Genomic DNA, 12,779 nt, shown 5'->3' with positions numbered 1-12,779 from the left:
AAAGCAATGCAGCAGTCATCAGTGTTGTCCAAATTATCTAAATGGTTATATGCAGAGAGTGGGAAATATAATTGGTAACTAGCTTCCCAGAGTAGGTGAACTTGGATGGAAGACTAGACAGCTAAACATTGAAAATAAGAACTGATATGACCTTTGTGCTTGATATTGAGGGAGAGTGCAGAGCTCACCAGCACGCAGAATATTCAATTGAACTTGACTGATCCCCCTACTTGTTCGATAAGTGAACTTCTCCCATGTGGGAGCGGCTAACTGAGTGACTTAGGAATCACTATTAACTACCACTACAATCCTGATCCTAAACATCTCACCTTTACATAAAATGCAGGATAAAGGTGGTCAACTTTCTTGCTCTTTAAGAATGAAGTAGCCATTTGAATATATTGAGGCTGGTTTTATTTTAATAGTGATATTAGGCTCTTATTTTGCTGGGATCTCTTCAGAAGACCAAGTTGGCAAAAGGAGGCCAGAAGGACAGAAACTATTACTTTTTTTTCTGAAGACTTTGAAAGGTACTTATACATCATCTATAAGCACATACTGTATGATCAGAAGAGATTTAAAACTATCCACTTCCTCCAATTTTTTGCTGCTTTAACTTTAGCAACAGCGGCACATGACCAATTCTTTCGTGGAGACCGTTACTATAATCTGCCTAATGATCTAGCCGCACACATCCTAATTACAGGCTTAAACTGCAGCACTTTGCCAAGTGGTCAAGCTGTTAATTATGTTAATTGCTTAAAATGCATCCTGAATTAATACTGCAGGCCGCCTGGGATTTTGGGGACTTAAGTTTTTCCAGAATGGTGCATTTATTCAACACAGAAACTACAAGAAATTCTGCACAGATGCTGTAAATCTTGAGCAACACACACAAAATGCTGAAGGAACTCAGCAAGTCAGGCAGCATCTATGGAGAAGAATAAGGACTCAACATTTTGGGCTGAAGACACTTCATCAAGCCTGGAAAGAAAGCGGGCAGAAGCCAGAATAAGGTGGTGGAGGGGTGGGGGTAGTACAAGCTAGCAAGTGATAGTTGAGAATAGGTGAAGGGGAAGGTGAGTGGGTAGGGGAAAGAGGATGAAGTAAGAAGCTGGGAGGAGATAGGTGGAAGAGGAAGAAGAGGGAATCTGGAAATGGACCGGAAGAAAGAGGAGGAGGGGAACCAGAGGGAAGTGAAAGGCAGGGGAAGGACAGATCCATCTTGGGGAGAGGAATCTCTGGGTTTGGATGGGGCAGAAATTTCAAAACATTAGACCTAGAACTGGTCATTGGGGAAGAAGGAATGGAGATGGTTTCAATGTTTGGGGAGAGTTGTGCTTGAAGAGCAGGAGAAGATTGGAATGGATGTGAGGATAAAGATCAAAGAATGTATGGAGGTGGGTGGTGGGAGTGTGAAAAAGATTTGTGAGGGATCTCACAAGTAAGGGACCTTCCGCATCCAGGGCATGCCCTTTTCTCACTGTTACCATCAGGTAGGAGATACAGAAGCCTGAAGGCACACAGTCATTGATTCAGTAACAGTTTCTTCTCCTCTGCCATTTGATTCCTAAATGGACATTGAACCCTTGGACACTACCTCACTTTTTTTAATATACAGTATTTCTGGTTTTGCACTTTTAAAAAATCTATTCAATATATGTAATTGGTTTATTTGTTTATTTGTTATTTTTATTTAATATATTAATTTTTTTCTCTGCTAGATTATGTATTGCATTGAACTGCTGCTATTAAATTAACAAATTTCACATCACATGCCGGTGATAATAAACCTGATTCTGTTACTCTTGAAGCTGAAGTGGATTCCAAGCATTGGGTCCAGAACTAGGATCCCTTGAAGTAATGTGACAGGAGGCCTCCCAATGAACGTGAAAGTATGCATCTGTGTACATTGGTTTAGTGTGCACATATCAAACTGAGGAAGTGTCATCCTTCTGTATAGGTATGATATTGAAGATGTTGGTAGATCTCTAATCTTGTTCTGAAATTTTTTTCCCGCTGAAGTTTGATTGCATTGCACATGCAGATACTGCACCCATGCCCTGTAAAGGCAGTACCAGATATTGTACCCATGCCCTGTAAAGGCGGTACCAGATATTGTACCCATGCTCTGTAAAGGCGGTATCAGATATTGTACCCATGCCCTGTAAAGGTGGTACCAGATACTGCACCCATGCCCTGTAAAGGTGGTACCAGATATTGTACCCATGCTCTGTAAAGGCGGTATCAGATATTGTACCCATGCCCTGTAAAGGTGGTACCAGATATTGTACCCATGCCCTGTAAAGGTGGTACCAGATATTGTACCCATGCTCTGTTAAGGTGGTACCAGATATTGCACCCATGCCCTGTAAAGGTGGTACCAGATATTGTACCCATGCTCTGTTAAGGTGGTACCAGATATTGTACCCATGCTCTGTTAAGGTGGTACCAGATATTGCACCCATGCCCTGTAAAGGTGGTACCAGATATTGTACCCATGCTCTGTAAAGGTGGTACCAGATATTGTACCCATGCCCTGTAAAGGTGGTACCAGATATTGTACCCATGCCCTGTAAAGGTGGTACCAGATATTGCACCCATGCTCTGTAAAGGTGGTACCAGATATTGCACCCATGCCCTGTAAAGGTGGTACCAGATATTGTACCCATGCTCTGTAAAGGTGGTACCAGATATTGCACCCATGCCCTGTAAAGGTGGTACCAGATATTGCACCCATGCCCTGTAAAGGTGGTACCAGATATTGCACCCATGCCCTGTAAAGATGGTAGCAGATATTGCACCCATGCCCTGTAAAGGTGGTACCAGATATTGCACCCATGCCCTGTAAAGATGGTAGCAGATATTGTACCCATGCTCTGTAAAGGTGGTACCAGATATTGTACCCATGCCCTGTAAAGATGGTAGCAGATATTGCACCCATGCCCTGTAAAGGTGGTACCAGATATTGTACCCATGCCCTGTAAAGATGGTAGCAGATATTGTACCCATGCCCTGTAAAGATGGTACCAGATATTGCACCCATGCCCTGTAAAGGTGGTACCAGATATTGCACCCATGCCCTATAAAGGCTGGAGTAGTCATGCTTGTTGCCTCTTTGCTTCAATGTTCAGAGTGACCTGATGCCTGCTTGGGTGTGGAAGGTTCACAGTGACTAAAAGGTGCTGTCCTGTCTGGAATGAGCATGAGTTTGGGTGTTCATTGCCACAGGCTCCTTTGGTTTGCGCTGCTATAGAGCAGAAGGGGAAGGTAGCAAGAGTTTGCAAGTACAGTACAGGTATGTGCATCAGATCTCAACAGGATGGGGCACTGCTTGTACTCCAAAATGAGAAGTCATGTCCAGAGCAAGTATGATGCAGGTGTTTAGTGTTCAACTGGGTTTGCACAGTGATATGATATAACATGGAAATGGCCATTATCACATTTACTTTGACAAGTATCAGTCTCCTGTTCCATGAAACTGAAAACCTTTGAGTAAAATTTCTCAGCAATTCTGCCTTTTAACATTAGGCACGTTGTACTTTGATAAGCACCTGAATATGCAAGGCAAAGAAGATTAGCTTGTAAGTTATGGTAATGGGATAAAAATAGATCAGTACTTAGAGTCATAGAGCAGTAAGGAACAGATTTAGGTCACTTGGCCCATCTAGTCTCTGCTAAACTGTTGATCTGCCTAGTCCCATTGACCCACACGTAGACCATAGCTGTCCATACTCATCCCCTCCATGTACTTCTCTTAACCTCTCTTAAATCTCGCAAAACAGAAAACACATCCACCACTTCTGCTGGCAGCTCGATCTATACTTGCACCACCCATTGTGAAGAAATTCCCCTCAGGTTCCCCTTGAATATTTCACGTTTCACCCTTAACCTCTCGTTCTAGTCTCACCAAACCTCAGTGGAAAAAGCCTACTTGTGTTCACCCTTTCTCTACCCCTCATAATTTTGTATACCTCAATCCAATCTCCTCTCATTCTCTTATGCTCTAGGGAATAAAGTCCTAGCCTATTCAACCTGTCCCTACAAATCAGGTTCTCAAGTCCTGGCAACATCCTTAGAAATTTTGTTTGTAGTCTTTCAATCTTATTGATATCTTCCCTGTAGGTGGGTTAACAGAATTACACACAATATTCCAAATTTGGCCTCACTAATGTCTCATACAATTTCAAAATATCATCCCAACTCCAGTACTGAATATTCTGATTTATGAAGGCCGAAGTACCAAAGCTCTATACATCCCTATCTACCAGTGCCGCCGCTTTCAAGGAAGTATGATCAGTATTCCCAGATGTCTTTATTCTATGGTGCTCCTCAGTGTCCTATCATTCACTGTTTAAGTCCTACCCTACTTGGTCCTCCCAAAGTGCAACACTTCACACTTGTCTGCATTAAGTTCCATCTGCCACTTTTCAGCAGATTTTTCCAGCTAGTCCAGATCCTGCTGCAAGCTTTGGTATCCTTCCTTGCTGTCCACCACACTCCCAATCTTGGTGTCATCTACAAATTGCTGATCCAATTTATCATATTATCATCCAAATCATTAATATAGACAACAAGCAACAATAGATGCAGCACTGATCCCTGCAGCACACTCCTAGTCACAGGCCTTCAGTTAGAGAGGCAACCATCTACTACCACTTTCTGGCTTCTTCTGCTAAGCCAATGTTGCATCCAATGTGCTACTTCATCCTGAATGTCAATCATTCCTAAACCTTTCCTAAAGTCCATGTTAACATCCATGGTCTTTCCTCCATCAATTTTTCTGGCAACTTCCTTGGAAAAATTTATTAAGATTGGTTAGACATGATTTGTCACGCACAAAACCATTTTGACTTGCCCTAATCAGTCCCTGTCTATCCAAGGTCTTATAAATCCTGTCCTTTAGAATACTTCCCAATAATTTACCCAGTCCTATCATCAGGCTCACTGACCTGTAATTTCTCATCTAATTCTTAATCATCTTCGATCTTAAGATGTAAAGTAGAAATAGTTAATGAAAAAACTTTGAGCCACCTGAGATTATCTTAGAGCACTTTGACCACTGACTTGTTCATAGAAGTGAGACCATAAGATATAGAAGCAGAAGTAGGCTATTCAGCCCATCGAGTCTGCTCTGTCATTCAATCCAGGGCTGATCCAATTCTTCCAGTCATTCCCACTACCCTGTCTTCTCCCCATACCCTTTGATGCCCTGGCTAATCAAGAACCTACCTATTTGAATACACCCAATGACTTGGCCTCCACAGTTGCTCATGGCAACAAATTCCACAGATTTACCACTCTCTCATTAAAGTAATTTCTTCTTACCACCCTCTCACTAAGATAGATGTTGGGCTGCAGTGCAAGAGAAGAGCTTGATAAAGATTTAGTATAATTTCCTTGGCTCTTTTTATAAAGGACAGAACAATATATGTGGTTTTAATATACCCTGTAAATTTCAAATCTTTGTGCATGTACATTCTATGACCACTCTGTTTCTGCCATAGTACTTTTGAAATTGTATTAAATTGTTTATGCCCTTTCTCTTCATTTGCTCTGCCAGTAATATTTAGTTTTGCATTTATTTATATTAAATGTTATTTTTCATCGTTATCTTCTTAGCACATTCCCCACTGCTTATTTTATTTCCACATTTTATACCATCTGTCCTCATACCTTCTCACAGTCAGTCTATCCTCATTTTAAGGCACCTTCCCCATCCCTCATGCCTGCTCACAATTTTCCTCTGGCGATAGTCCCATTGCCTCTGCCTGTTACGATTTCAGAAATCCAGTGATAGATCAGATTATGCTTCACCCACTAATACTCTCTGACTTACACACTCCCACTGACTGAATACCAGTCATCTTCAGCTTCCTGCACCCATTTTAATTCTACTTCCCAATCCCATTCCGACATGTTAGTCCATGGCCTCTTCCACTGCTGCAGTGAGGCCACACTCAGGTTGGAGGAGCAACACCTTATATTTTGTCTGGGTAGCCTCCCACCTGATGGCATGAACATCGATTTCTCAAACTTCCCTTCACTTCTCCTTCACCTTTCCCTCTCTCACTTTATCTCCTTACTTGCCCATCACCTCCATCTTGTGCTCCGCCCCTTTTTCTTTCTTCCATGAGCTTCTGTCCTCGCCTGTCAGATTCCCCCTTCTCCAGCCCTTTATCTCTTTTGCCAATCGACATCCCAGCTCTTTACTTCACCCCTCCCTCTCTCCCAGTTTCACCTATCACCTACCACCTTGTACTTCTTCCGCTCCTCCCCTCACCACCTTTACACTCTGACTTTTCATCTCTTTTCTTCCAGTCCTGATCAGTGGTCTCGGCCTGAAACATCGCTGCTTAGTTTTTTTTTCATAAATGCTCTCTCCAGCATTTTGTGTATAAAATATTGGCTAGGCCACATTACAAATGTTGTGTGCAGTTCCAGTTTCCCAATTCCAGGAAGGATGTGCAGGCTTTGAAGGGGAGGTTCACCATGATGTGGCCTCGATCAGAGAGTACTACCTATAAGGAGAGATTGCACGGACTTGGATTTTCTTTGGAATGTTAGAAGGAAGACCTGATAAAAGCATATAAAAAGCATAGATAGTTACTTTCTTTTCCAGGATAGAAACATAAAAGAGGGCATAGTTTTAAGGTGAGATGTTGAAAGTTTAAGGAAGATGTGAGGAGCAAGTGTCTTTGTGCAGAGTGATTGGTGCCTAGAATGTGCTGCCAGGGGTGGTGGTGGTGGAAGAAGACAAGATAGCTGTGTTTAGGAGCCATTTAGGCAGAAACCTGAGTATGACAGGAATGGAGAGATATGGATCATGGGCAAGAAGATGGTATTAGATTCATTTGACATCATGGTCAGCACAGATATTATGGACCAAGGAGTCTATTCCTGTGCCTTATTGTTTGCTGGAGAAGTTATGGAGCAAGTTGAGAAGAGGACATGTTAAAGTGGGAAGTTTGAACTGCTGTCCTTGCAGGCAACACAAGGTAACACTTGGGGAAACTGCCATATAATTAGGACACTCAAGTTTAAGACAATCAAACTTGTAATTACTAAACTTAATCTGGACTATCGTGTTCATATTTGTCACCAAACTTTATGAAGGGTAAACAGGATTTTATTTCCTAATATAGTTATGCGTTGCTTAACGTCCACAACACGTTCTGTGAAATCGGACGTCATGTGATTTGGAAGTTGTGCGAACACTCATATTATATACTTAGAAAACCTATATGGAGTACTGTAGTGTACCTGTATTTACTAAATAGCCAAGAACAAACTAAAACTGTATATTGTACACTATAATACATACATACACTATAATTTTTTATTTCATTTTAAACTTTTAATTTTTTTTCACTTTTTAAACTTTTATGTAAATACTTTCTTAGCCTATATCACACACAATTTATCATTGTGTGACATGCCTAAATCCCGAGCAGTAGCATTCACTGGTTTTCCACCTTCGTATTGTTTAATAACCTTTTGTTTCACTTCCAAATCAATACTTTTCCTTTGCCTCTTGCTGCTGCTATCACTAGGAGTGGCTTTGCTGTGTTTGGAAGGCATGATGCACTTTACGGTAACATTTTCGAAAGAAAATTAAACAGAGAGATAACACTACTACACTCAAGAGACGCGCGATACACGAGATTGGCTACATCCGCTACGTCACGTTCTCCGATCGGGACTACAGACGTATATGCAGTCGGATGTTGTCTGAATGGATGTTAAACGGCGCACACCTGTAGTTATCGATGGAGAAATTTATCTAGTACGTTGAAGTGCTTTTTTGATTGATTGTAAACAAACAAAATCAGCACAGACACCTACTGCAGATAATGACCGCCTTCATACAATGGTTCAAATCTTCACTTTCATTGTAATATTCAAGGTAATTGTTGATATCTTCATAGTCCAAAACTTGTTGATGCAGTGGCATTGGTTCATTTTCACTCCTGGCTGTTTCTGGCATTTCCAAGTCTGAATGCTTGCAACCGCAACGAGCAAAACAGATTTGAGTCGTCTTGCTGCTTATTTCTTGCCACTGTCGGTGACAAAATGACTGCTTTTTGAGCATAAGTACATGCAACTGACACTATTTAAAAAGTATTTGCTCTAAGCAGATTGTATTGCCCAAAGGCCACACAAATGGATGCAACTAATGCTAGGTAGAAGTTGTTCGGCAACAGTCTCCTGTTCTAATTAAGCAGCACAGTGTCCCAAATAAATTAAGGGAAACCTGGTAATATTTGGAATTAGTTTTTGTTCTTTAAGAGTTGTCCAAAATAAGCAACTACCCTGATTAACCAATGGCTCAATTAACTGGAATCCTGTGTACTAACTTTGTGGGTGGAGAGCAGCTTCATGAGCAGGATTGTAGGTATTAAGGGAATAGGTTACATTAACTCAGTTTGTGTTCTCTTGAGTATCAAAATACTATAATGTGGGACTTTGAACCTACTGAAATAAGAAAAGAGAAAAGTAAAATTATACTTTATTAAAAGCAAAGCACATATACTCTAGGTTTGGGAAAATTTAGCTGGAAAAAAGATAACAATGCCAAGAGTTATGTAGGAGGTACGAATTTCTGTTAATTGATAACAGAAGGTTGCAGATTTTAAGGAATGTTGAATGATTGTTCTTTTTCCAAATGCTGAGATATGTTAGAAACTTTCAAGTATTAAATTTCAGCTATTTATTGGAAGGTTATTAGATCCACAAAAACATAACTATGAAAAAGCAAACTAAGTTGGCAAGAAGTATCAGCGGTTTTAAGGCAGTAAACACAAGATATATTTATGACATAGAAAACAAATCACTGAGAATAATCATAGTGTCTATGAGACTTTTCTACAAAAAAGATTGCTGAAATTGTGATTTTGCAGCAGGTGAGATTTTCGAGTCAGTGCAATACCTACACTGACAAGTCTATAAGCAGCAAGGTAATTAACAACAAGTATTTTGAGTGCTAGCACAGAACCAGCAGAGATATAATGACCATTATGTTTTGGAGGCTTCAGAGATTTAATCTACATTATGATTTAGCTGTTTGTTGATAACTGTTATTCCATTGTTTTAGGCATTCTGAAAGGATGCAACATCTGAGTCTTCCTTTGGATCCCCTGTACTAGCTCCTAACCATATCATACCTTTCCAATCACTATAGGAGATCTTGCAGTTGCCCTTTTACCTCCTGCCTCCCCCTCCCCCCAGGGTTGCAAAGTTTATCGTAGGCAAAATTGTGAGATGTATATTTCTGACTTTTGAGGAGAGATCGTTTCAAGATAACGAGCCATGCTTTAAAACCAAAGTATATGGAAACTTTGAAAATCCAGGCTTGGTGCAAGCTTGGCTTTCTTTTACTTTGTACATTCAATATTCATTCCTTACCCTTTCAAGAGCTGCATAAACTCAATTTTTTTTTGCTGCACTCATAATGTGGCTTCTTGTCATGAGTTGGATGAAGCTAAATTGAAGGAATGGCAAAGCATCTTGCAAGAGTCTCAGGCCCTGGAGTTCATTATATTATTTAATGATGTAATAGCTGACCTGATAGCCACCTATACTCTGCATCCCTCCCTGCCCATGGTGACTTTCAACTCTATTGTTTATTCAGTATTAATGCATTTTTAAGACCATAAGATATAAGAGCAAAATTATGCCATTTGGCCTATTGAGTCTGCTCCACTATTTCATCATGATGATCCATCTCCCTCTCAGCCCCAATCTCCTGCCTTCTCCTGTAACCCTTCATGCCCTGACAAATCAAATATTTATTAATATTGTCCTTAAATATACCCAATGATTTGGCCTCCGCATCCACCTTTGGCAACAAATTCCACAGATTCACCACTTTTTGGCTCAAGAAATTCCTCCTGATCTCTGTTCTAAAAGGACATCCCTTTTTTCTGTGACTGTGTTCTCTGGTGGTCTTAGACTCCCCCACCCTATGAAGCATCCTCTCCATATCCACTCCATCGAGGCCTTTCACCATTTGATAGGTTTCAATGAGGTCACCCCTTATGCTTTGAATTCCAGTGAGTAGATGCCCAGAGTCAGCAAATGGTCCTCATATGACAGGCCTTTCAATCCTGGAATCATTTTCATGAACCTCCTTTGAACCCTCTCCAATGACAGCACATCCTTTCTTAGATAAGAAACCCAAAACTCACAATACTCCAAGTGAGGCTTCACCGGTGCTTTATAAAGCCTCAACGTTACATCCTTGCTTTTATATTCTAGTCCTCTAGAAATGAATGCCAACATCACATTTACCTTCCTCACCACCAATTTCACCTGTAAAATTAACCTTCAGGGAATCGTGCATAAGGACTCCCAAGTCCCTTTGCACCTCAGATTTTTTAATTTTCTCTCCATTTAGAAAATAGTGAAAATGCTTTGGTAAAATAAATAAAATTCTTCTATTTCTTCTACCAAAGTGCATGACCGTACACTTCCCAACACTCTAATCCATCTGCCACTTCTTTGCCCATTCTCCTAATCTAAGTCCTTAAGTAGCCTATCTGCTTCCTCAAAACTACCCGCTCCTCCATTTATCCTCATATCATCCACAAGCTGGCCATGTCATCAATTCCATCATCCAAATCATTGACATATAACATAAAAAGAAGTGGTCCCAACACAGACCCATGTAGACCACCACTAGTCACCAGCAGCCATCCAGAAAAAACTCATTTTATTACCATTTTTTGCCTCCTGCCAATCATTCAAAGCCCTATCCATGCTAGTATCTTTCCTGTAATACCATCGGCTTCACTTATTAAGCAGCATCATGTGTGTCACCTTGTCAAATGACTTCTGAAAATCCAAGCGCACAATATCGATGAATTCTCCTTTGTCTATCCTGAATATTATTTCTTCAAAGAATTTCAATAGATTGTCAGGCAAGATTTTCCCTTAAAGAAACCATTCTGTTGATGGCCTATTTCATCATGTGCCTCCAAGCACCCTGAAACCGCATCCTCAGCAATCGCCTCCAACATCCTCCCAAACACTGAGGTCAGACTAACTGGCCTATAACTTCCTTTTTTCTGCCTCTCTCCCTTTTTGAAGAGTGGAGTGACAATGTAATTTTCCAGTCCTCTGTAATCATGCCAGAATCAACTGATTCTTGAAAGATCATTACTGATGCCTCCACAATCTCTTCAGCCATCTTTTTCAGAACCCTTGGGCATAGACTATCTGCACCAGGTGACTTATCTACCTTCAGACCTTTCAATTTCCAAAAGCCAGATTCCTTGTAAAGGCAACTTCACACACTTCTGCCCCACGACACTCTTAAACTTTCAGCATATTGCTAGTGTCTTCCACAGTGAAGACTGATGCAAAATACTTAGTCAGTTCATCTGCCATTTCCTTGTCTCCCATTGCTACCTCTCCAGCATCATTTTCCAGTGGTCCAACATCCACTCTCACCTCTCTGTTACACTTTATATATGTGAAGAAACCTTTGGTATTCTCTTTGTGTTTATTCTTTTCCTTCTTTATAACTTTTTTAGTTCCCTTCTGCTGGTTTTTAAAAGCTTCCCATCCTCTAACCTCCCACTAAATTTTGCTCCATTATATGCCCCTGATTTGGCTTTTATGTTGGCTTTGACTTCTCTTGTCAGCCACACTTGCGTCATCCTGCCTTTCAATTACTGCTTTTTGGAATGTATATATCTTACCTTATGGACTGTTCCTGGAAATTCAAGCCATTGCTGTTCTGCCATCATCCCCACTAATGTTTCTTTCCATTTAATTTTGGCCAGCTCCTCTCTCATCCCTTTACTCCACTGTAATACCAATACATCTGACTTTAGCTTCTCATTCTCAAATTGGAAAGTGAATTCTATCATATTATGATCACTGGCCCCTGAGGATTCCTTTATCTGAAGTTCTCTAATCAATTCTGCCTCATTGTACAACACCCAATGCAGACTAGCTGATCTCCTAGTGAGCTCAACCACGAGCTGCTCTAAAAAGCCGTCTCATAAGCATTCATGAAATACCCGCTGTCTTGGGATCTAGCACCAACCTGATTTTCCCAATCTACCTGTATCAGCCATGACTGTCGTAACATTGGCCTTTTAACATGCACTTTCCATCTCCAGTTGTAATTGGAGTCTGTATATAACTTCCATCAGGGTCTTTTTACCCTTGCACTTTCTTAGCCCTATCCACAATGATTCTTCGCCGATATCACTTCTTTCTAATAATTTGATTCAATTTTTTACCAACAGAGCCACACCACCCCCTCTGCCTCTGCCTGTCCTTTCAATACAATGTCTATCTTTGGGCATTAAGCTCCCAGCTGTAATCTTCTTACAGCCAAAATTCAGTGATGACCACAACGTCATACATGCCAATCTGTAACTGTGCTACAAGTTCATCTACCTTTTACCATATATCGCTTGCATTCAAATATAACACCTTCAGTCCTGTATTCACCCTGTTTGATTTTGTCTGCCTTTTACATTGCAATTTATCCTGTTGGCTGCAATTTTGCCTTAGCACCAGCCTTTCCTTGCTAGCAGTCTCACTACACACTGCCTCTGATTGTAAACCAACTACCCCATCCTGAGTGTTATCACTCCAGTTCCCATCTCCCAGCTTAGTTAGTTTAGACCCTCCCAGACAGCTCTAGTCAACCTGCCTACAAGAATATTAGGCCTCCTCTGGTTCAAGTGTGGGTACACTTTTATACAGGTCGTCCCTTCACTAGAAAAATCCCAATGATCCATAAATCTGAAACCCTCCCCTCT

Source organism: Hemitrygon akajei, chromosome 7 (assembly GCF_048418815.1).
Source record: "Hemitrygon akajei chromosome 7, sHemAka1.3, whole genome shotgun sequence".
Lineage (NCBI taxonomy): Eukaryota > Metazoa > Chordata > Chondrichthyes > Myliobatiformes > Dasyatidae > Hemitrygon > Hemitrygon akajei.
This window is presented reverse-complemented; position numbering follows the sequence as displayed.